Here is a 23,484-nt window from a genome sequence, read left to right on the forward strand (position 1 = left end):
CTAGTGAGTGAACAAGTAAATAGACCCTCCAGAAAAACACGATTATGCGATCGCATAATTTACCGCATAATCAGCAAAATGGCGCAGATTTTTAAAAGGGCGCATAATCCCCGCATTTTTCCACACAAAATTGAGGAGAAAAAAAAGTTAACTCGTCTTGACGTGAAGTAGTGATGATGATGACGCGACGTCATCAGCTCGCGCATCACAGAAGGTAAACAACACCGTGGAGCTCACACAAGAAAGAAAACACCAAGACGAAAAAATCTAATCCATCTCATTTACCGACGAACATTTCTGATAAAGACCGGGCAAAGCAGTACCCCGATGTCTTGCACGAAAGTGGGGGGAAACTGTTCTGCACCCTGTGCAACTGTGTTGGAGCATAAGAGAAGATCGACGGTGACGACCCACTTTGATTCATTCAAACATTCGAAAATGCTTTCTGCTGCTGCGGACAAGAAAGCCAAACAACTCACGTTCACCGAGGCATCGACCTCCAAAACCCTTTCGAGGGCTACAAGAAACGAGGTGAGAAGCCTACAAGATTGAAGCTGGTCAGATAACGAACGAGTAAATGAAAACAGAATGAGGCGGAGAAGTGTGTGTGTGTGTGTGTGTGTGTGTGTGTGTGTGTGTGTGTGTGTGTGTGTGTGTGTGTGTGTGTGTGTGTGTGTGCGTGTGTGAGAGAGAGTGTGATTAAAATAGCCCAATTGCTTTTACAATAAATAAACATTGAATGTGTTTAATTGAATAGTAAAGGGGTTTAACGTTAGTGGCAGGTTGTGTGTGAGAGAGAATAATAAGACAGCCCAATATTTCCCAAAAAATATTTAGCATATTTCGTAACTTTCCGCATATTTCACCGCATACAATCACATACAAACCCTGCATGTTTAATCGCATAATCAAGGATTTTAGCCCACGTTTTTCTGGAGGGTCTAAGTAAAGGAGTTTTTATGTAAAAATGATATCCTGTCTAAACATCAGTCAGGCTTCAGAAAGCAACATAGCACCATCACTGCCACAATGAAAGTGGTGAATGACATTACGAGTATTTTAGATAATAAGTAGAGTTGTGCAGCTCTGTTTATGGACCTTTCCAAAGCGTTTGACACCGTTGATCATCACATTTTAAAGCAGTGGCTATCCAGTAAAGGCATGTCCAGCCATGCAGTGGGTGGTTTGTGAACTACCTCTCTGAAAGGTCCCAATGTGTTCATTTTGATGGGCTGTCTTCTGAGTGGTTGAACATTGCAAATGGTGTACCACAAGGTTCTGTTTTAGGTCCACTTTTATTCTCCATCTACATCAACAGTTTAGGTGATAATGTGGATGAAGATACTTTACATTTTTATGCGGATGATACCGTGATGTACTGTGCAGGTCCCTCCATTAAAGAGGCTGGTGTTAAATTACAGGCTGTTTTTAACACTATTCAGCTCTCTGAACTAAAGCTTCTTTTAAATGTTGGCGGTGGTGGCGAAGTCGATAGGGCCTTGGCTTGGCAACTGGAAGGTCACCAGTTCAAGTCCCGGCAAGACCAAGTGCTACCGAGGTGTCCCTGAGCAAGACACTGCTCCCCGGGCGCCGTTCAAAGTGGCAGCACACTGCTCCTAACACTAGGATGGGTCAAATGCAGAGAAACAATTTCCCCACGAGGGATTAATAAAAGTCCATCTAAACCAAGGTAATGCTCTTTTCTAAAGCAAAAAAGACACCAGAGCCTGTTTTAGATATTGTAACTGCGCAAGGAATAATACTTGAAGTGGTTGCCTGTTACAAATACCTTGGTATCTGGCTTGATGATTGTCTCACTTTTAAACTTCAGGTCAATAACCTGCTTAAAAAGCTGAGGGTTAGACTAGGTTTACTAGTTGTAAAGCACTTACACATCACTGTACCCTGTATACCAAGGCAGGTTTGCCATACTGTAAAGAGGCTCAGTCATTGGTACACGTTTATTTATAAAGCTTTGTTGGGTAAACTCCCGTATTATATCTGCTCTCTGATAACACAGAGAGTTGCAAGCAGCTATTGTCTGAGATCGCATGATGTAGTATTGTTAGTAGGGCTGTCAAACGATTACAATTTTTAATCAGATTAATCACAGCTTAAAATTAATTAATCATGATTAATCACCATTCGAACTATGTCCAAAATATGCCATTTATAAATGTATATTGTTGTGGGAATGGAAAGATAAATGAAAGAAGGCGGATATATCCATTTAACATACAGTATCTATGTTTATTATAACATTTTTCTGCGTGTCAAAATGAAAGACAACCCACACACCTATCAATCATCAAACCGTGGGGTCTTAATTCATTACCTGTTGATTTCTATCAACGGGGGAGTACTTCAGGAAAGTCGACGGGCGGGGGGGGGGCGGCGGCGGCTAGTGGAGTACTTCGTGACCACAGAGCGTGAACGTTGTGATCAGCTGTTTTAGCGCAGTTCTCCAGTGAAGGGGGGGGGGTGGGGGAAAGTCTCCCTCCGCAGCCGGTTGGCGTAGTTTTGGCACAAGTCCGTTGTACAGACCAACGTTAACAGCAGCCCTGTCTGTGCACACGGAGACCGACTCTGTCGTCCGGTGATCTAACCGCCTTCTGGAAAAGCTTCACAAGTACGTCGGTACGCAAATACGCTTTGTGACACAAGTGACGGTACGCATTTCAGATTACGCACATAACCTGCGTACCAGTTATGTGCACCCCTGTACTACAGCACAAGTATGCTCCGTCGGGACTTCCTGCAACAACACCACGCCGTTATCAAAGATGTTCTATTGAGAAGACGATCACTACGTGACAAATGTTTTCAAAACCGTGGCTACTGAAATCAATCTTACTAACTGCTCTCTGTGCAATTTACTCCGCGCGAGTTGGCAGACTTTATTTTGCTTACTTTAACATCATTTTTCATGGTGGGGCTAACCCCCTAAACGCACCAGGAGCGTCTGCGCCGCGTTACGGCCGCGCCGCGGCGGTCGTAAGGATCGCGGCCACTCTAGTCAATGGGTGCTGTTCCACCAGACGCGCCACGCCGCGGCTCGGCGCGTCCCAGAAGCTCTTCGCCGCAAGGAATTTCTAAAATATAGGATGAATCCTATTTTTGAAGCGGCGCAGCGCGCATAAATTCCCATCATATATATTGTTATATACTGTTTTTTTAACTATACTTTAGCTTGTGAATTTTGCCCAGGGATCAATAGTTTTATTATAATGATAATATATTTTAATATTCAATTTATTTTGTATTCATTTTAAAGTATAGCTATCAGAAAAATGTAAAATGAAGAAATAATATTTCCCTCTGAGGTATTGTAGTAAAACAGGAAATTGTATTTCACAAGTGCCATTGTACAATAGTACAGTAATTCATCAAATATAGGGCTACTACATTTTGCTTTGTAATATTTTTTTACATCATTGAAAAAACAACTACCCAGAGTATAACCTTGAATTTATAGTCAGATAAATTGTGAGGACAGACAAGAATAATTTGGCAGTCATTTGTCAGACAAAACTATTTATTATGAAATGTATTATCAAAAAAATACATAATAACATAGGATATAAAAAATAAAGAACAGTTTTTTACAAATGCAACAATAACCTGTCTTTGAGAGTACAACAACTAATACTTTTTTGCTTTTTCGAATTCGCTGGAATGAAAAAACACATCTTTCAATCATTTTGTCGTAACTTGTGTGTGTTCCAGTAATCACACCATCCTGTCCTGCCAAGACACACTGCCCTCAGGAGAGTTGAAGAAGGTGCAGAAAGCCTCCCTCACATTACAGGCCTCTCTTGATGCCCTGTTTCCTCCCATGTTTCTCACTGGTGCCATGTGTCTTCCTTGCTGCTCTTCCTCATCCAGCAACCTCTGGTTTTCACTAGGGGCCAGCAGGAAGTTGTGTAGGATGCATGCAGCCACCACAAGCTTGTCCACGTTTTTCGGGTGCAGGTTGATGCGATGATGGAAGATTCTCCACCTGGAGGCCAGAATGCCGAAGGCATTTTCCACCACCATCCTTGCTCTGGAAAGTCTGTAGTTTAAAATCCTCTTTTGTTGAGTGAGGTTCTTTCCAGGGTATGGTCTCATCAGGTATGGCTTGAGTGGGAAAGCTGCGTCACCCACCATGACGAATGGCATCTCACCCAGGTGAGCAGCACCAGGTAGAGAGGTACTGGTTGGAACATGAAGTGTTCTGGCCTCCAGTCCTTTCCCCAAATCCGATCCGGCATACACCCCACCATCACTTGTTCTTCCGAAGTCCCCCACTTGAATCACTCGGAACCTGTAGTCAGCATCAACAAGTGCCAAAAGCACTATGGAAAAAGTCTTCTTATAATTGAAGTACTGACTCCCAGACAGTGGTGGTGCTTGGATGACGATGTGCTTTCCGTCTATTGCTCCCAAGCAATTTGGGAAATTCCATTTTTCCCAGAATCCTTGTGCAACCTCCTTCCACGTGTCTTCTGTTGGCCTGGGTAGGAACCTCTCCATCATCATTTTTTCAATGGCTGCACACACCAAATGGACAGCTTCTCTCACAGTACTGCATCCTAGGCGATAGCTGAATGCTAGGCTGACCAGTGAGTCCCCGGAAGCCAAGTATCTGTGAAGGGAAAAACAAGCAAAGAATTAATAAGTGAAATCATTTTATTAATCGGAATCTATTCTTTTTTTCAGTCGACGTTTGCAAGGCGAAATGGAAGTCACTGAGGGATGCTTTCGTCAAAAACCGGAAGAAGTCCATCCCCAGTGGATCTGCAGGTGGCTCGCAGAAGGCCTGGAAGTATTCAGATATAATGTCCTTCATTTTGCCATATATACAGCAAAGGAGGTATGTATGCACATTTTTTTATTTATATAATTGTGTAACTTTGTAATTTGTCATGATGTATTGCAAAGGGTATGAAAGACTTTATTTTAAATTACATAAATATGTTCATATTGCATAAATTAATCCCAGGAAAAAATATTTTAATTGATTTCATGTTGTTGTTTCTTTTAATATAGTTCTACAAGCAGCTTGGGAAATCCTTCCCCATTAGAAGAGATAGAGAGAGCATCTACACCAGGAGCAGCATCTGGATATTCAGGCCCACGCACACCCACACCACCTACAGCCCCACCACCTCTGGTACCCACAACCTCTGCAGAGAGGAGGCCCTCTAGGTCCCGTAGCCCCCAGGGATCCACACCAGCAGCGGCGGCCCAGCGTTCCACAAAGAGGAGGCCACAGAGCACAGACCTTGGGGAGCAACTAATTTCTCTACTGCAGGAACCTCCAGCCACACCACATATGCCAGACTCAGAGCTTGAAGAGTCATACTACTTTGCTCTGAGTCTGGTGCCTATGCTACAAAGGCTGGACATAGACAGGAAACATCGGGCAAAAATAGCTATTTTAAACACCTTCCATAGTCTTCAAAGAGAGAGTACACAACCACAGGAACATTGGCAGCCAATTGTCCATCCCCCCACGTCACAACACTCCACTCACACCTCCAGGCCAGTAGCCCTTCGGCCAACTCCACCCCAACCCCCACAAGCCCAATCAACAGGGCCATTCCCAAACATGCTGTTCTCCAACAGTGGCTCTGCATGGCAGGATGGGTCTCAATATGAAGACTTGTAATTTATATTGTTTTTACTGTAAATAGTTCCTTTTTTTGTGTTGATTTGCTGTTATTTGATGTTGGTGTTTAAAATGTTGTTTTGGGTGATATGTTTCTAATTAAAACGTTTATTAAATTTGTGGTCAGTGATTTATTGTCTGTGAAATGGGCATCTTACCTCAGTGCAACAGCCAGTCTCTGCTTGGGTTCTATGGCAGCTCTGACATTTGTGGATTGTCTGGTCAGTTCAGGGCCCAGGAGGGACAGCAGTTCATCCATCTGCTCTGCACTCATCCGAAAATATTGGTGATGTCGTTGGCTGTCCAGCCTCAGCTCAGCCACGAGGTGATGAAAATCACCTTGTTGTCTCCTTTGCTGGTTGAGGGGGTGCACCCAAAACCGGCTCCTTCTCCTCCCCCCAACCCCCCCGTAGTCTTTCAAGTAGGAGAATACATGCCAGCGTTCTCCTCCGGTTTACAGGCACTGTAAATTATATATATATACAATAATTATGATGATGAATGCATATTTTGTTACCACTAAAATACAGCAACACATCTTTGATTCATGTCGTTTATAACTGGAATATTACAATTATTATTAACTGTGTCTGTAGTCTACAACACAACAACATAGGAAATAACAACAATAAACCCGATTTAAACAGACACAAACATAAACCATTTAACTACGTAGCCTACTTACTTGTAGAAGTACAAAATGTCCAGGAAATATTCCAAAATCAACAACAACTGCGAGGCTGCACACACGACGCTCCGCTTCCGCAACGTTTTGAAACGCGCCTGGTGTGTTAGGTCGCAGGAGGAGGTCGCAACGTGGCGCAGCCGTAACGCAGCGTGGCGCAGACGCTCCTGGTGTGTTTAGGGGGTAAGCCATTTCTTGGTATGGGTGTAGTCTACCCCAGCCATACCCTGGCGCTGCCACTGGTGGCACGTATGGGGCGGGCCATTCTGCACATGCGTTAAATGCGTTAAATATTTTAACGCAATTAATTCAAAAAATTAATTACCGCCGTTAATGCGATAATTTTGACAGCACTAATTGTTAGATGTGCCAAGAGCAAGGACTGTCTTAGGTAAGACAGCTTGTATGTGCGTAGCGCCACTTGCTTGGAACAGTCTACAGCTAAAATTGAAACTGAGCGATTTTATGATGATATGTTTTTAAAGCAAGTCAAAGTGAAATGCTCTGAAACTATGGTAACTAAGTATGTAAATGTAGCTTGTAAATATGTTGTATGATATCCTCTATTGTTTTATGTTGTTTCATGTGGAACCTAATTGCTGCAGGTCTCCCTTGAAAAAGAGATCTATGATCTCAAGGGACAAACTGGATAAATAAAGGTTTGAAATTAAATTAAATGTAAGTACCATAAAAGAAGACTAAGACCTTTAAACAACCACAAAGACCTAAAGAAGATTTTATTTGATCAGCGCTTCAAATTACAAGAACGGAGATTTTTCCGAGTCTAGTTACCTGTCCTTCCACCTTTATAGCTGCTAGCCCAACAAAGGCTACACAGCAATACAGGTCCTTAAACTGTCAAACAATTAATTATATAACAGTTCTCAAACATCCTTAATCCCCGCAGCTAAACTCAAATGAAAGCTTTCATTTCAAATGTGTCGACCACAGAAGTTGGATCTCACAGGAACTTACTGTAGCGTTGATCTTTCTGAGAACAGGGACTTCATTCATCCCAACTCAGCCGTGACAAAGCTCACAGAGCTTGAAAGAAAACTTCACTTGATTTCACTAACACCCCCCGCCTCCCTCCCTCCCTCCCGTCCCGCTGCAGGCAGCCTTGGACCTGTAACAAACCTCTAATACATTTACACCTAAATAGAGAAAAAAAACACTTGGAACTATTACTCAAAGTCAAGCTAAAACAAGCAGGGGCTTTAGCAATCACACTCCAAGGTCAAAGGAAAGCAGAGACTCACCTTTCCACTGTCACTGCTAGGTTAGGGAAGGGATGTTGTTTCCACACCAGCTGACTGCAGTGTTTGCTGTACAAAATGAACACGGAGGGTTAATCCTCTATTTCCCCGTTATGACAAGCTCCCAGCCACTCTCTCTTTGTTTGACGTCCTTTAGGGTCACACCCAGTCCAGCCACAATTACCTGGGAAGGTAGAGGCAGGTTAGCGGATTGCTACAACACACCTACAAGCTTCTTTTCTGCCCTCAAGAGATCTGATAACCTTGTTTGCGTTGTTCCTGATAAAGTACAAAAGCAGGTTCTCCCACAAAGCAAGCTTTCGAAGAAATACGAAGGCAACTGGAAAATGGTGCTGACTTAAAAATGATATAATTGCTCGTCTTAGCCAATCATACATTACATTTTATTTATAATCAACAAAATGATCAGCCGAAGTTCAGCTGTTGTCTGCAAATAATGGCCCTTCAGATCCCTTAACCAGTTCAGCTGACTCATCATAGGACACTCATATTTACACTAAGCCTGACCGTACTGCTTTCAGCGCTAACACTTGTGATTCATAAGAAGATTTCAGTGTTGACACTTCAGATAAGACTGCAACTCCTATTACGGCTTACTCCATTCTTACAGTTTATCTAACAACCAGCCTTTGCATTTAAACTGAAACCACAACTGTAGGTAAAACTTTATTCAACTAAACTGCAATGCTTTAACATATATTTAAATACATTTATAAAAAAGCTTGAACAATGAACTACATGTGTTTCGGTAGGAAACACAACCTTTTCATCAGAAAATGTTCAGATTCTTAAAGACTGACAGCAGTGCAGATATACCGTGTATATGTAAACAACTCTGTATGCTGGCTTCCAGCGTAGACTGTAGCTTCGAGTGGGTTCAGTCATCCTCCTCTCTGTGTGGTCAGTGTGTGTACTGACAGAGCAAACGAGGTAGGCTCCTAGAACTCTTTGATGACAAGCCTAACTAATGATTAACATGACTGACACATGGAAAGATACCTAGAGAGATCCAAAAAGGATGGGGAAAAACACTTCCAGAACACAAAAGTGCTATTTCTCTAATTTTCTTCTTTTTTTTTGCCATAATTGAAGAAAGAAGGAGAGATAACTGACTTCACCTTTACCAGTTTCCCAAAAGTGTTTATGTCGTAAAAAGAGGTTATTACTAATCGTTGCACGTTTATGATATATGATGATTATTAATATTATCTATTTATTTTCTCTCCCAAAATGGTTTCAGTTTCAAAGGCTGATAAATAACGTTATTATAACAGCATGGTACATTGTGCTTCATATAAAATATAAAAAAAACTGTAATAATGAACCTTTGAAATATAAATTAAACGTTACATGTAGAACATTCACGAGTCACGGCGCATCGCACAACGGACTAACTATTTTAGGTGCAGCCCTAGTTATTACATCTGATTGCCACAAACGGATGGTTCCATACTATGTTCTTAGCAAGAATAAATAATGACCATTACTTCTGTTGAATTATGGGTAATTTATTCAAATTTGTAGCACCTTTGGTCTTCCCGGGTAAATGTGGTGAAATTGGACAGTAGTTCAAAGTATTTGTGCTTTCCAGCAGATTAAAATGCACAAACACACACCTAGCAAGCATGCACACGCGCATAGCACTTTCAAGCTACAGGTGTGTAGACCTGATTTCATCACTACATGGGGATCAGAGTTTCCAGAAAACACACACATATATTATATTTTAGTCTGAGACAGCACAATGGAGGCTCTTGAAATCATTTGTAACCCTGCTGAGGAGGAGAGAGACCTGGAGGAACCTGCAGACTGCATAGAGCTGCTGGGAGGCATGGCTCGCGGTGAATAGGAGATGAGAAGTGGACACTTTTATATGTTCAAGCTTTTTATAATAATATGATCCTGAATCTGACACGGAAGAAGACGAGGTTTCGATGGCAGTGCAAACATTTCGGTTGCAGCTGGGCGTTTCTGAGAGGACACGCTTTTGTCACTATTTATTTACGTTTACTCGGGTGTTGGGACCATAGACTGTATATATCAGGGGTGCCCACACGTTTTTGGCTGGTGAGCTACTTTTGAAATGACCAGCTCACCGAGGTCTACCAACCAAAAATAAAATCCCAAATTGCAAGGGTTGCTGAATAACACGTTTTATTTATACATGGGATAACTACAATAGGGCTGCAACAAACGACTCATTTGATAATCGATTAATCTATCGATTAATGAAACGATCAATCGACTATTCGGACTATTACTGTATGCCTTGCACAATTTCTCAAATGCTCTTATTTAGCCATCAACTTTTAGATTTAGCTTGAGGTTGTTTTAGGCATGTGGAAACTAACAATGAAGACAATAAAGATGAATACTTGATTCAAAAATACATATATTATTAAATTAACTTAATAAATTGTGAACAAAATTAACATTGCTTTTTATTTAAATTAAATAAATTGTTTGTTTGTAGGCTTTATTTAACCAGGTGAAAGCCCCTTGAGATCAAAAGATCTCTTTTTCAAGGGTGACCTGCAAAAAAAAATAAAAAATCCACATCAAAAGAAACAACAATGTTAAACAAATCGTATTAAATAATCTGATGACAGAACTGTAAACAGAATAGCTGAAACTTTAACAAACTAAAGAGTAACTCTGTTACCTCTCATCATTAACCCATGTTTGTATAATTGTGTTAACTCCGTGTGTTGCTGCTAGCATATACAACACCTGACGTGGAAACGTTACTCGTGGATGGGGCTGCAAGAGAGACAGTCGAACCCGGTGCATTCCTCCGTCTGAATGTGGAGCACTTTTGCTAAATGTTTAGACAAATTGCTCGTGTTACCGCCCTTACATGCTAAACTCTTATTGCACTTTTGGTAACGAGCATTGTCCACCTCAAGACGGGTAACATTTAACCACACCTTGGAGCGCTTCTCTCCGCCATCTCCTCCATGTGTTGCTGCATGTACTGTACTGTAGCAGCCACGCGCGTGTAAACTGCCCCGCCCCCCTCGCACACAGACGGGGGAGAGAGAGATCTCGTCTCGATTGGAAGGATCGAAAATACACCATAGATGCCTTTTTTTGTCTTTTTGCATGTTAGAAACGAGTTGGCGACACTAAGACTGCGAGATAATGTTTGTGTAGCAATAATACATGACCTTTCTCTTTCTCAACTCGCTACTCGGAGGGAAGTCGCTGCCGTATGCCTTGTGAACACTCCGATAATGCCTCTCCACGTTACCTTTCTTTGGCAAAGCGACGCTTGCTTTACAAATAAGGCAAATAACCTTTGAATGTGACATCACAAAAAAATATTCTTCCTCCCATTCTGGGTGTAAGTGGTATGTCTTTAGCTTTTTGCTCGGTCCCGCACTCATTTTGTTGTTTGTCTCTTGTTTGTCTCTTTAACTTAATTTGAGTTTTCCCGGCACTTGACTGATTTTGTATCGCTTTGCATTCTGGGTTAACAGACTGGAAAGCGATAGGTCGCTTTCCTTTTTCTGTCAATCAAGTAAACTCCTGAATTAAGTGGCAGGGAAGCCAAGGGAGTGTTGGGGCAAAGCGTGGTCTGAAACCCACCTCGGCTCCGCGTGTTCGTTGATGAGCTGGTCAGATTTTATAAAAGAAGGAATTCAAAGCACCAGAAAAGGGTTAAACAATAATCTGCTTTAATGGTAAAAGACAACAACACGGACTTCCGGTTTACACATGAGGCGATAAGCAGCTAAGAAGAGGAGCTCCCGGCCAAATAAGTTCAAAAAGTAAGAAAACCCCGATACATTTGATTCGAAGTTAGAAGAATAGGTCATGAGCAAATTAGTAAATAAGAAAGGAACGGAGAAAAAGACGAAAGCCGAAAAACAGCTGGGAGAGATGCAGGTCCAGAGCGTCAGCCGCTAACGGCTAACGCTAAAGCTAGCAATGACGAGCAACCTAGCTGGGTGTCGGCGCTGCAGACTAGCTTAGATGCCATCCGGGATAAACTCGAGAAAGCCCAGCACAACATGGATGCTAAACTGGATCAAATTGGCAGCCGGATGGAAGAAAATCTAAGAGGAGTAAGTGAAGAAATGGGACAACTGAGAGAATACATGGACAAACACGGAGAAGATATGAAGCAAGGGCTTGATAGCTTCAGATAGGAAACAAATAGAAACTTTGAGACCGCTGAGGCGGAGATGCGGGCCCAAAAGAAGGATATGGAGATCCTAGAAGAGCGTACGGCTGGGGTCGAGGAGTGGAGTACCGACGTCCAGGACATTATTATGGCCTCTCTTGAACAACAAACCAAGCTCCAAGATAAGCTGTCCGACATAGAAGGGAGGTCGAGAAGAAATAATATACGAATCTGGGGGTTGAAGGAGGGAATAGAGGGAGACTCGGTCTCCGAGTACGTCGACAGGTTAATTCACAAGGAGCTGGGAATGTCGGAGGATATTAAATTGGAGATTCAAACGACGCACAGGGCACCTGCTCCAAAACCACAACCAGACAAACCCCCAAGAGCCATTATTGTCAACTTCTTGAGGTTCGAGGTCAAGGAGAACGTCATTAAGACGGCCTGGCGAACGGCGATGGAAGTGAAGGGACGGAGAGTGACATTCGACCACGATTATTCCTCTGAGGTGGCGGTTAAACGCCGGAAATATGCGGGGCTCAAGAGAATTCTCAAAGATAAGGGGATTCGTTTTCAATCTCCAATGGACACACTGAGGGTTTACTGGAACGAAGGAACGATAGTGTATAAGAGTGCCCAGGACGCGGCGAGGGCGATGTGGCAGAGAGGCTGGCAGGTGCCGGACTCGGGAGTAGAGAGACCTACGCTGCTGCAGAGACTGGAGGCAGCGCGCAAGTGGACCAGACTTCGGAGACGAGAGCGGGGAGACAACAACGAGATGGGAGTGAGGGAAGACCGGCACCGTATCGAGGGTGTTGATGAGTAGTCTATGAGGGAACAAGATACGGCGTTGAAAAGACAGAAGGATGAGAGGTGACGGGCCACGCGATCAGAAAAAGACAGAGCACAGACACAAACAGATTTAACCAAATTACTTAGAAATGCTATAGCCTTTTATTTTGTGCCCCGAAAATACCTTTGAAACACTGCAGTGGGTGAGTAAGAAAGAGTGTTATTTGTTTTTATAAAAGGAACCTGTATGGACATGTATGCAGGCTGGGGAATTATTTATCTATAACATTTTACGATTTGATTCGGACTAATTTAAAGAAGTGCTAATTCACTAGAAACATAGAATCACCAGAATCACCAGGGGTTTAAAGACTATATGAAAAATGTTCACAAGTTCCGGCCGGGAGCTCCGGAGTTTAAACCACACGCTGGACAATTATAGTGAGCTTGGGAGATCAGCCACAGGAGAGATCTCCGCCACTAGGGGGGGCCCTCTCACTAGGAGAGGCCTTACATTCCACCCACCAGCGGGGGGAAAGGGGGATATTTTTGAAACCCCCGAAAACCTTGGAAGATCAAGTTCTGATGTTTAATTTGTATTTGTTTAGCTTAGCGGTTGCTGCTACTATATATATTGTGTTTTGTGACATGGAGGGAACGAAAATATGCTTTGAAGGGAAATATAATGCAACGTAGGGGAATCAAAATGGTGTCGTTAAATGTCAATGGTTTCAACAATCCGATTAAAAGGGGGAAAGTATTAACCAAATTTAGAAAGGAGGAGATGCAGGTTATCTTATTGCAAGAAACTTACCTATCAGTACAAGAACATGAAAAACTGAAAAGGTATGGATATAACAACACATTTTATAGTTCATTTAAGCAAGGTAGGAGAGGGGTGGCTACACTAATTGGGAACTCAGTACAATTTGAAATAAACAAAGAAATATATGACAGAGAGGGGAGGTATGTGGTGATCAAGGGGAAAATGGAAGGACAAATGGTTACACTAATTAATGTTTACGCCCCACCGGACAGCGATAAGACTTTTTTTAAGGAATTGTTTGATATCATAGCTGTGGAAATGGAAGGAATCCTGATTTGCGGGGGGGACTTCAATGTGGTACTAAACTATGATTTAGATACAACAAGTACAAGGAAGGCTAGGACGCATATTGTCAGATACATGAACATACAACTGAAGGAACTAGGAATCACAGATATATGGAGAGATATACACACACTAGATAGAGACTACACACACTACTCACACCCACACTCAGTCTATTCTAGGATAGATTACTTTTTTATGTCAAAGGGAGATAAATATAGGGTAGAAGACTGTAGAATAGGTGTTACAGACCTGTCTGACCATAGTGCAATATATCTAACATTGAATCTAAATGGTAGGAGGAAGAACACCGTCTGGAGATTGAATGTGGGTCTATTAAACAATAAGGGGTTAGTGGAAGAAATAAAGAGAGAGATAATCAGATATAAGGAGGAAAACGATAACGGGGAAGTAGACCCAACTATTCTGTGGGATGCACTAAAGGCAGTATTAAGGGGGAAATTAATAGCACAAACGGCACACCTTAAGAGAACCAGACTGGAACTCTACCAAAATTTAACTGGGCAACTAAAAGAATTAGAGAAGCAACATAAAATACAAATGACCCAGAGACACTTAGGAAGGTTAAGGACATTAGAGGGAAGATAGAAAATATATTATTAATAGAGGTGGAGAAGAAAGCTAGGTTTGTAAAGCAGGCATATTATGAAGGGGGGCCCAAAGCAAATAGATTATTGGCTAGAAAGATAAGGGCACAACAAACATTAAACACTATACATAAGATTAGGAATCCTAAAACCAATGAGTTACTAAGAGAGCCGGAGGACATAGAGAGAGCATTTGAGGATTATTATAGGACACTATACGCACAACCAACTGCAGCAGAGGAAGAGAGTATGAAGGCATTTTTAGAGGGGCTGGACCTACCATCGATAGGAGAAGAACAGAATAGGCTATTGATCTCAAATATTACAGAAAAAGAGATGGGGGATGCAATTAGTAGAATGAAAAATAGCAAGTCACCAGGCAGCGACGGGCTGCCATCCGAATTTTATAAGATATTCAAATCGGAATTAAGCCCCTTACTGTTGGCATCATTTACATATACTATGAAAGAGAACAAAACTCCCCCGTCATGGAAAGAGGCTATCATTACTACAATTCCCAAGGAAGGCAAGGATAAAGAATTATGTAGTAGCTTTAGACCAATATCCATACTTAATGTAGACTACAAGATGTATACGTCCATAATTTCAAAAAGATTTGAGACATTCATGCCCGACATTATAGATGAGGACCAGACTGGTTTTATTAGAGGGAGACAGACACAAGATAATATAAGGAAAACAATTCATATAGTGGAGGAGGCCCGAAGGAGGGGAGACAGTGCAATGTTAGTGAGTATAGATGCAGAAAAAGCTTTTGATAGTGTGAACTGGGTCTATTTGTATAATGTCTTAGAAAAGTTTGGATTTAATGAAAAGTCAATCAAATGTATAAAATCATTGTATCATGAACCAACAGCTAGAGTGAAAGTGAACGGTAGTCTGACGGATCGGATTAAATTAGAGAGGTCGACAAGACAGGGCTGCTGTCTCTCCCCGACACTTTTTGATATCTTCATCGAACCATTGGCCCAAGCAATTAGGCAGAACCAGAATATAAAGGGGGTTGAGGCAGGAGGTTTAGAACACAAATTGGGACTATTTGCGGACGACTTGATAGCATATATGGGGCAACCAGACGTGGGCTTCCTGATACTGATGGATTTACTGGAGGAATATGGACAATACTCAGGGTACAAACTAAACGTGACAAAGACACAGATTTTAGCACTAAACTACACACCAACACCAGAGATCAAAGACAAATACAGAATTAGATGGGACATGTATACAATTACATATTTAGGGGTTAACATCACAAAAGGGTTAGACAAATTATACAATGCAAATTATACGCAGATCAATCAGAATATAAGAGGGATTTATGTAGGTGGACAATACAGACCTTAGACCTTAGTTCAAGGATTGAAATAGTTAAAATGAATATACTGCCTAGGCTACTGTACCTTTACCAATCACTACCTATATCTATTCAACAAAGTCAATTTATGGAATGGGATAAATGGATTTCAAGGTTTATTTGGGGGGGGGGAAAGGCCCAGGATTAGGCTTGCGACACTGCAGCTACCCAAAGGGAGAGGAAGATTGGCAGTGCCGAGTTTCCAGGATTATTATTATGCAGCACAAATCAGAACAGTGGCATGCTGGTGTAATATGGAATACGTAGCTAAATGGAAGGACATCGAAACAAATGGGGAAAACAACCAGATTCAAAAACTACTCGGGGATAAAGAATTATTCAGGACACAGGAAAACGTATTAGACCCAATCACAAAATTCACTTTAAACACGGTAATAAAGAGATACAAAATAGGAAAACAGACAAAGATTTTGAGATGGACAACAAGTGATAATGAATTCCAGCCGGGAAAAGAAGATGCAGGTTTTAAGCGATGGGCCTGAGGGTTCATTACAGCGATATGTAGGATGGTGGAAAAAGGGGAAATGCAGAGTTTTCAATATCTAAGAGATACGTTTGATCTGGAAAGGGGTGACCATTTTAGATACTTACAGGTGAGAGACTATTATATGAAAGAAATAAAAATGGATAAAAACACTAAACAAAATGGGGTAATTAAGGTCATGATTGAAGCATATGAAGGGAACAAAGGCAGGGTGATTTCAGCTCTATATCAAGATCTGTTGGAGAGTAGGGGGAATTCAACTCTATATATAAAAGAAAAGTGGGAGAAAGAACTCGGGATTGATATGACAGAGGAAGAATGGTATAATGTATGTAGAGTGCAGCATTCAACTACTGGGTCAAGGGTATGGAGGGAATTTGGGTGGAAAAACATTATCAGATACTTCATAACCCCAAAGATAAAAGGGAGGTATGCCCCGGAACAGAACGCATGTTGGAGGCAATGCGGCGAGGTGGGGGCAGACCACACACACATTTTTTTTAAATGCCAAAAGATGAAGGGATACTGGGAGGAAGTGTGGGGAGTATTGAAGGGGATCTTAGGTTATGAGGTTCCTAAGACCGGCCTGATGTTATACTTGGGGAATCTGGTACAGGAAAACACACAGGGTGGGGACAGATACCTGATTAAGGTGCTGCTGGCTGCCAGCAAGAAAACAATTACCAGAGCATGGTACAGAGCAGATCCACCTACAAAGGAGCAATGGCTGGGAGTAGTACAGGAAATATTTGATATGGAGAGATTCACACACATATTGAGGATCCAGGAAGGGAAATTTGAGTCTAAATGGGAAAAATGGGTTGAATATAAAAAAAAAATGAATGACACCACAAATTGAGAGTTGAAACCAGACCATGATGTTGCATTAAAATAGGATAGAAAGCTTCCATGTCACTGTTTGCTTGTTTTTATTATTATTTGTATTTTCTTTTTTCTTCTTCAATGGGTCTCTAATTCAAGTGTATACTGAACTATATGTTGTTTTGTATGTTTATAAAAATGTCAATAAAAATGTAAGTGAAAAAAAAACAAAAACAAGACACAATACAGAGCACTCTGCAATAGCACCAAATACAGGGTGCTCCGGGCTCAATTCCTACCACCGTGTGATATACGTACGACCAGGCTTGGAATTTCATCATTTTAGTGGCAAGGCCATTTGGCCTTCCCGTTCACATTTCTTTTAAGGGCACAAAGGCCGTTTGGTTAAATTAGGCTGGTTTTACCTTTCAGATTAATACCGTGACATTCTCATTCACCAAGAAACATTCATTATGTATTAAAACATTTGTTTTAATTTAAAAACATTGAAAAACATTGCATAACAGAACATATACACTCAAACACACAAACAAAACTACTTAACAATACAAGCTCAATTTGAAACAGTGTGTGTGAGAGAGAGAGAGAGAGAGAGAGAGAGAGAGAGAGAGAGAGAAAGAATGTGAGTGAGAGAGAGTGATGGAGACTGTATGAGAGAGACGGAGAGAGTGTGAGAGATAGCCACTCCCTTAAACTCAAAAACACCAGTGCTGCTTGTGCTGGTGAAGGCATTGAGGACAGGACGCAAGTAAGGGCCAGGTTTTTCCCTCTGAGCAGAGCAGTCTGGGAGGCCACAACCCTACTCCTGACAGAGGAAAAGGACAGCTCATCTGCCTGGGAGTCCAGAGAGAGTTCAGACAGTTCAGCCAGGAGATCCTGGTATAAGACCATATGCAGGACGAATTTAGACGAGGTTAGTTGCCGCCAGTACGCTTTCAGTTTGACTTTGTCTTGTCCAGGTTCATCTGCACCCTGGAGAAGATGGACCGAGAGACTACGATAGTTGGCAGCAAGGCTTTCCTTCTGTGGTTGATCCACCTTGTCCCCTGAGCACGTGTTGGCTTCAATACATGCTCCTCAAGAGCCTCTCCGAGGTCCTTCAGCTGCCTCCATTTTTTGGCTGAATGGCGGTAGAGAGAGAGAGAGAGAGAGAGAGAGAGAGAGAGAGAGAGAGAGAGAGAGAGAGAGAGAGAGAGAGAGAGAGAGAGAGAGAGAGAGAGAGAGAGAGAGAGAGAGAGAGACATAAGCTATGGAATTCTTCATATTAAGTGTTTTTTACCTACAGCATTGTAATGGACAAAAATAAGACGTGCATTTCTTCTTAAGTTATAGAATGTAACTAAACATTGCTGCACAAACACACAGAAAATCCCCTAATGTATGCTTATTTGAACACACCTGGGTTAAGTATGTTTCCTTAAAAGCATCCTTCAGACACAGCTCAAGCCTGTGAGCAATGCAGTGAACCTTGATCATCCAGGGGGCCGACTACCTGCTGGAGTCTTGTCAGGACACCAGTGGTTTTTCCAAAATGTACACTGGCACCATCAGCTGCTGTTGCAGTCAGACAGTTGCTGAGGTTGAGCTGGTTCTCCTCACACTTATGTGCAACAGCCTTCAAAATCCCCTGAGCATCACAGGTGTCTGGCTCTACAATTCTGGAAAGAAAAAAAGATAACAAACAAAACATTTATTCACCTTAAGTTATTAACATTGAGGCATACAGTATGTTGGCTCTGGCTGAAATGGAAAATCATTTGAACTGAATCAACACACTAAAAACCAGTTATTCAAAAGCCAGGTGCATTAATAAACAAAAGCCAAGTAAATGACTGTATAAACAAGTATGTGAGGGAGCTACCAGTAGTACTTACCCAAGCAGCCGAATTCTTGGTGTGACATTTTCAATGACCTTAATGCTTACCACCTCTTTCTCCGTCGTCGTTTTGTCTGTGCTCCCGTCAAAAAGCAAAGAGGAGTAGAATGGCATATTTTTAACAAGGTCATGAAGCTGGTCTTTCATTGTCCCAGCGATGTGCTCTATGAAAAGTCGACAGGCTTTTGAATTTTGATATGTAGCTCCAAGCTCCACACCATGCTTCTTTTCCTGTCCCACTAAAGTTCTGAACAGCCTGAAAGGCTGCTCAGAGTGGGCCACAGTGTATGCAATGTCAAATAATGTACACATCTTCTCTTTTGTTCTATCATTAAGCCTTTGCAGACATTGAACTGTGTCAGACACTTCAGGTGATGGAGTAGTGAGTGCCTGAAAGGCTGCGATATGTGACTTGGACTTTCCATGTGTGTTAGCTGTATCTTTTTTTATATTTGTAGTTCCTGAGATGTACGGTTCAGTGTTACAAAGTCTTTCTTGCCCTGCATGCAGTGGGATAGACCCCTGGTATTTGCTGTAGTATTCTCTGCATGTGCAACACCAGACCTTTGTTACTACTTTGTTGTTAGCCTCATAGCGGAGCCAATCAAAGCCCCAAGAGTCCACAGTGTGGGTAGCTGATGTCCTATGTTTTGCATTAGCCTCAGTTTCTATCTGGGTTCCTGTCCTGGCTGTTGTTAGTGTATCTCCCTGTTCCTGTGTCAACTCCATGCTTTCTGGTTCCTGTGTCTGCTCTCTGCTTCCCTGTTCCTGCGTATCTCTGTTCTGCTCTCCATCTTTTCCCTGTGCACCATCATCTAGAGCCTGACTGACCTGGGTGCTGCTGTGAAAACCGAATGTGCAAGTTAAACAAACACAGCTTCAGCTTGAGATCAGGACTATTATAATATAGAATATATAGCCTGTTCACAACTTTTACTAGGACATAATTGGAACCTTTACATTTCATTAGTTCCGATTTTCTCACACATACACATACATACTTGGGAATGAAACTGCAAAACTCACCGATGTATAAATCCATCAAGACGCATGCACTTAGCTGCAGAATCACGCAGAAGTTTCTCTTTTTTTTTACGGATTCTGTCCAGGCATCTCTGAAAAGGGTGAAATGCAAGACGATTATTGTAGTATTGGCGACCTATTAGTTGTGTTCAGTGTTGGGAAGTATACTTTTAAAATGTATTCAGTTACAGAATACATGCCCTAAAATGTCATTTGTAACATATTCCGTTACATTACTCCATCTAATTACCGTATTCTAAATACTTGGATTACATCAGCGCTGTTTTACATTTGATCAAGTGTGAATCAAGCTGCTATTTCAGAGTTTGAATCACCCACATGATGCCAGCAAAAACCCACAACTTAACTATAGGATAAACTGAAACATTATGCATCATCTCACAGAAATGTCAGAATTTTAGTTCAAAAAGCCCAGAAAATCATATGAGAAGGATTCCAAAAGTAACCCCTACAATTCCTTCAAAGAGAGACATATCCTCCTAACTAGTGATGATAGCTCACCAGCTATCGCTAGTCAATCAACATGACTGAAAAGTGTAGCACTAACGTCAACACCAGTCATTTTACAACGAACCTCAATGTACTTTACACACTCAGCAAACCTCTTTTTACTTTCCCTTACCGTTGCTGTATGTAATTAAGTTCCTTTGAAATATAAGGAAGTAGAATTCCTAGTCAAATTACATTACATTGCATTTAGCTGACGCTTTTATCCAAAGCGACTTACAATAAGTACATTCGACCAGGAAGACACAACCTTGAAGAAAACAGAATCATATAAGTACATCAGGTTTCATAGAGCCAAGTATTTCGAGTGCTACTCAACTGGCTATATATAAGCCAGTCCTTTATTAGTATATAAGTGCTTTGTTAATAGTTCTATTGCTCGAGGTGGAGTCGAAAGAGATGAGTTTTCAGTCTGCGCCGGAAGGTGTGTAAGCTTTCTGCCGTCCTGATTTCAATGGGGAGCTCATTCCACCATTTTGGAGCCAGGATAGCAAACCCACGTGTTTCTGCTGATGGGAACTTGGGTCCCCCTCGCAGCGAGGGTGCAGCGAATCGTTTGGCTGATGCAGAGCGTAGAGCACGCGCTGGGGTGTACAGTTTAACCATGTCCTGGATGTAGGAAGGGCCAGATCCATTCGCAGCATGGTACGCAAGTACCAGTGTCTTGAAGTGGATTCTAGCAGTTACCGGAAGCCAGTGGAGGGAGCGGAGGAGCGGCGTGATGTGGGAAAATGTAGGAAGGTTGAAGACCAGACGAGCCGCTGCATTCTGGATGAGCTGCAGAGGTCGGATGGCACATGCAGGTAGACCAGCCAGGAGGGAGTTGCAGTAGTCTAGGCGTGAGGTGACGAGAGCCTGGACCAGAACCTGCGTGGCTTTCTGGGTCAGCTGGGGACGTATCTTCCTGATGTTGTAAAGCGTGTATCTGCAACAACGGGTTGTAGCAGCGATGTTTGCAGTGAAGGACAGGTTGTTATCTAGGGTCACACCCAGATTCCTTGCAGTCTGGGTCGGGGAAACAACAGAGGTGCCGATGTTGATCGTTAGGTCAAGAGTGGGACAATCTTTTCCCGGAAGGAAAAGCAGTTCAGTTTTGTCAAGGTTGAGCTTGAGATGATGAGGGGACATCCACTGAGAGATGTCAGCTAGACAAGCAGAGATGCGTGCGACGACCTGGGTCTCTGAGCGGGGAAAGGACAGAATTAATTGGGTGTCGTCAGCGTAGCAGTGGTATGAAAAACCTTGCGGGCTAATGACAGTTCCGAGCGAGTTTGTGTACAAGGAGAAGAGGAGGGGACCAAGAACAGAGCCCTGAGGGACCCCTGTAGTTAATTGACAAGGGTCGGACTCAGACCCTCTCCAAGTTACCCTGTAGGTACGGTCTTTGAGGTATGAGGTGAGGAGGGAAAGTGCAGAGCCTGAAACTCCAAGTTCTTGGAGAGTGCGAAGGAGGATCTGATGGTTCACCATGTCGAATGCAGCAGACAGGTCCAACAGGATGATGACAGAGGAGAGGAAGGCTGCTTTAGCAGTGTGCAGTTCCTCAGTGACAGCAATGAGGGCAGTTTCTGTGGAGTGACCTGCCTTGAAACCAGACTGGTGCGGATCCAGAAGGTTGTTCTGATGGAGATAACAGGAGAGTTGTTTAAAGACAGCGCGTTCAAGTGTTTTAGACAGGAACGGGAGGAGAGAGACAGGCCTGTAGTTTATAACATCAGACGGGTTGAGAGTGGGTTTCTTTAGGAGAGGGTTTACTCTTGCCTCCTTGAGACTGTTTGGAAAGTGACCAGAAGTTAGAGAAGTGTTGATGAAATGGGTGAGAAACGGTAGAATATCAGGAGCGATAGTCTGAAGGAGGTTTGAAGGGATAGGGTCCAGAGGACAGGTGGTAGGGCGGGCAGAGGTAATGAGGGTAAGAACCTCACTTGGCGAGAGAGGGGAAAGGAGGGTCTGGTGACCCAGCGGTGAGTAAAGGTGAGTCAGAAAAAGAAGAGCGAATATCATCAACCTTTTTTTCAAAGTGGTTAACAAAGTCGCTTGACAGAAGTGAGGAGGGGGGAGGGGCTTTGGGAGGGGGGTCCAAGAGGGTGGAGAAGATGGGAAATAGTTTTTTAGGATTGGAATAGGAAGATTGGATCTTATCTTGGAAGAAAGTGCTTTTTGCCTGAGAGATCGAAGCAGAGAAAGAGGAGAGGAGAGCCTGATAGGTTAGGAGGTCGTCTTGGTGTTTGGATTTCCACCGTTTCCGCTCTGCTGCCCGAAGGACGGTTCTATTAGCACGCAGTGCGTCATTTAGCCAGGGAGCAGGAGGGGACTGACGAGCCTGCCGAGATGTGAGAGTACAGAGAGAGTCCAGAGAGGATGAGAGAGTAGAGAGGAGAGTTTCTGCAGCAGAGTTTGGAGGCAGGAGTTGGAACGAGTCAGAGGAAGGGAGGGCTGAGAGCACCGAGGAGGCAAAGGAAGAGGGGGAGAGGGAACGAAGGTTACGGTGGACAGGTGCAGGATGAGAAGAGATTAGTTTGTTATGTTTGGAAAGGGGTAGAGAGAATGAAATGAAGAAGTGATCGGAGGTGTGGAGCGGGTTTACAGAGAGGTTAGAAGTAGCGCAGTTCCTTGAGAATATGAGATCGAGGACATTGCCAGCTTTATGAGTTGGTGGGGACGGAGACAGTGAGAAAGCAAAGGCGGTTAACAGAGATGTTAGTTCGTCTATCTTCCCCGTCTGGAGGTTGAAGTCTCCGAGAAGTACAGCAGGAGGGCCAGATTCAGGGATGTGTGAGAGGAGATGATCTAATTCCTCCAAGAAGTACCCCAAGGCGCCTGGTGGACGGTAGAGAACAACAATGGTTAATTGTATAGGATGGGTTACTGTGACGGCATGGAATTCAAAGGTGGAAGGAGTGAAGTTAGGTAGCTTGAAGAGGGAAAAGCTCCATTTGGGAGAGAGCAGGAGACCAGTGCCCCCTCCTCTGCCAGTGGGTCTGGGTGTATGGGAGAAGGAATATGCTGTGGAGAGAGCTGCTGGGGTGGATGTGTTGAATGGAGTAATCCAGGTCTCAGTGAGAGCAAGGAAATCCAG

The 23,484-nt window shown here is 42.8% G+C and overlaps 1 pseudogene; it reads right to left on the bottom strand.

Moving 5' to 3' along the window:
• Nucleotides 1-3,729: 3,729 nt before the first annotated feature.
• LOC117441538 (uncharacterized) lies at nt 3,730-6,455 on the bottom strand (annotated as a pseudogene).
• Between the last annotated feature and the right edge of the window lie 17,029 nt (nt 6,456-23,484).

This window comes from Pseudochaenichthys georgianus, chromosome 3 (genome assembly GCF_902827115.2).
Source record: "Pseudochaenichthys georgianus chromosome 3, fPseGeo1.2, whole genome shotgun sequence".
NCBI classification, from domain to species: Eukaryota; Metazoa; Chordata; class Actinopteri; order Perciformes; family Channichthyidae; genus Pseudochaenichthys; species Pseudochaenichthys georgianus.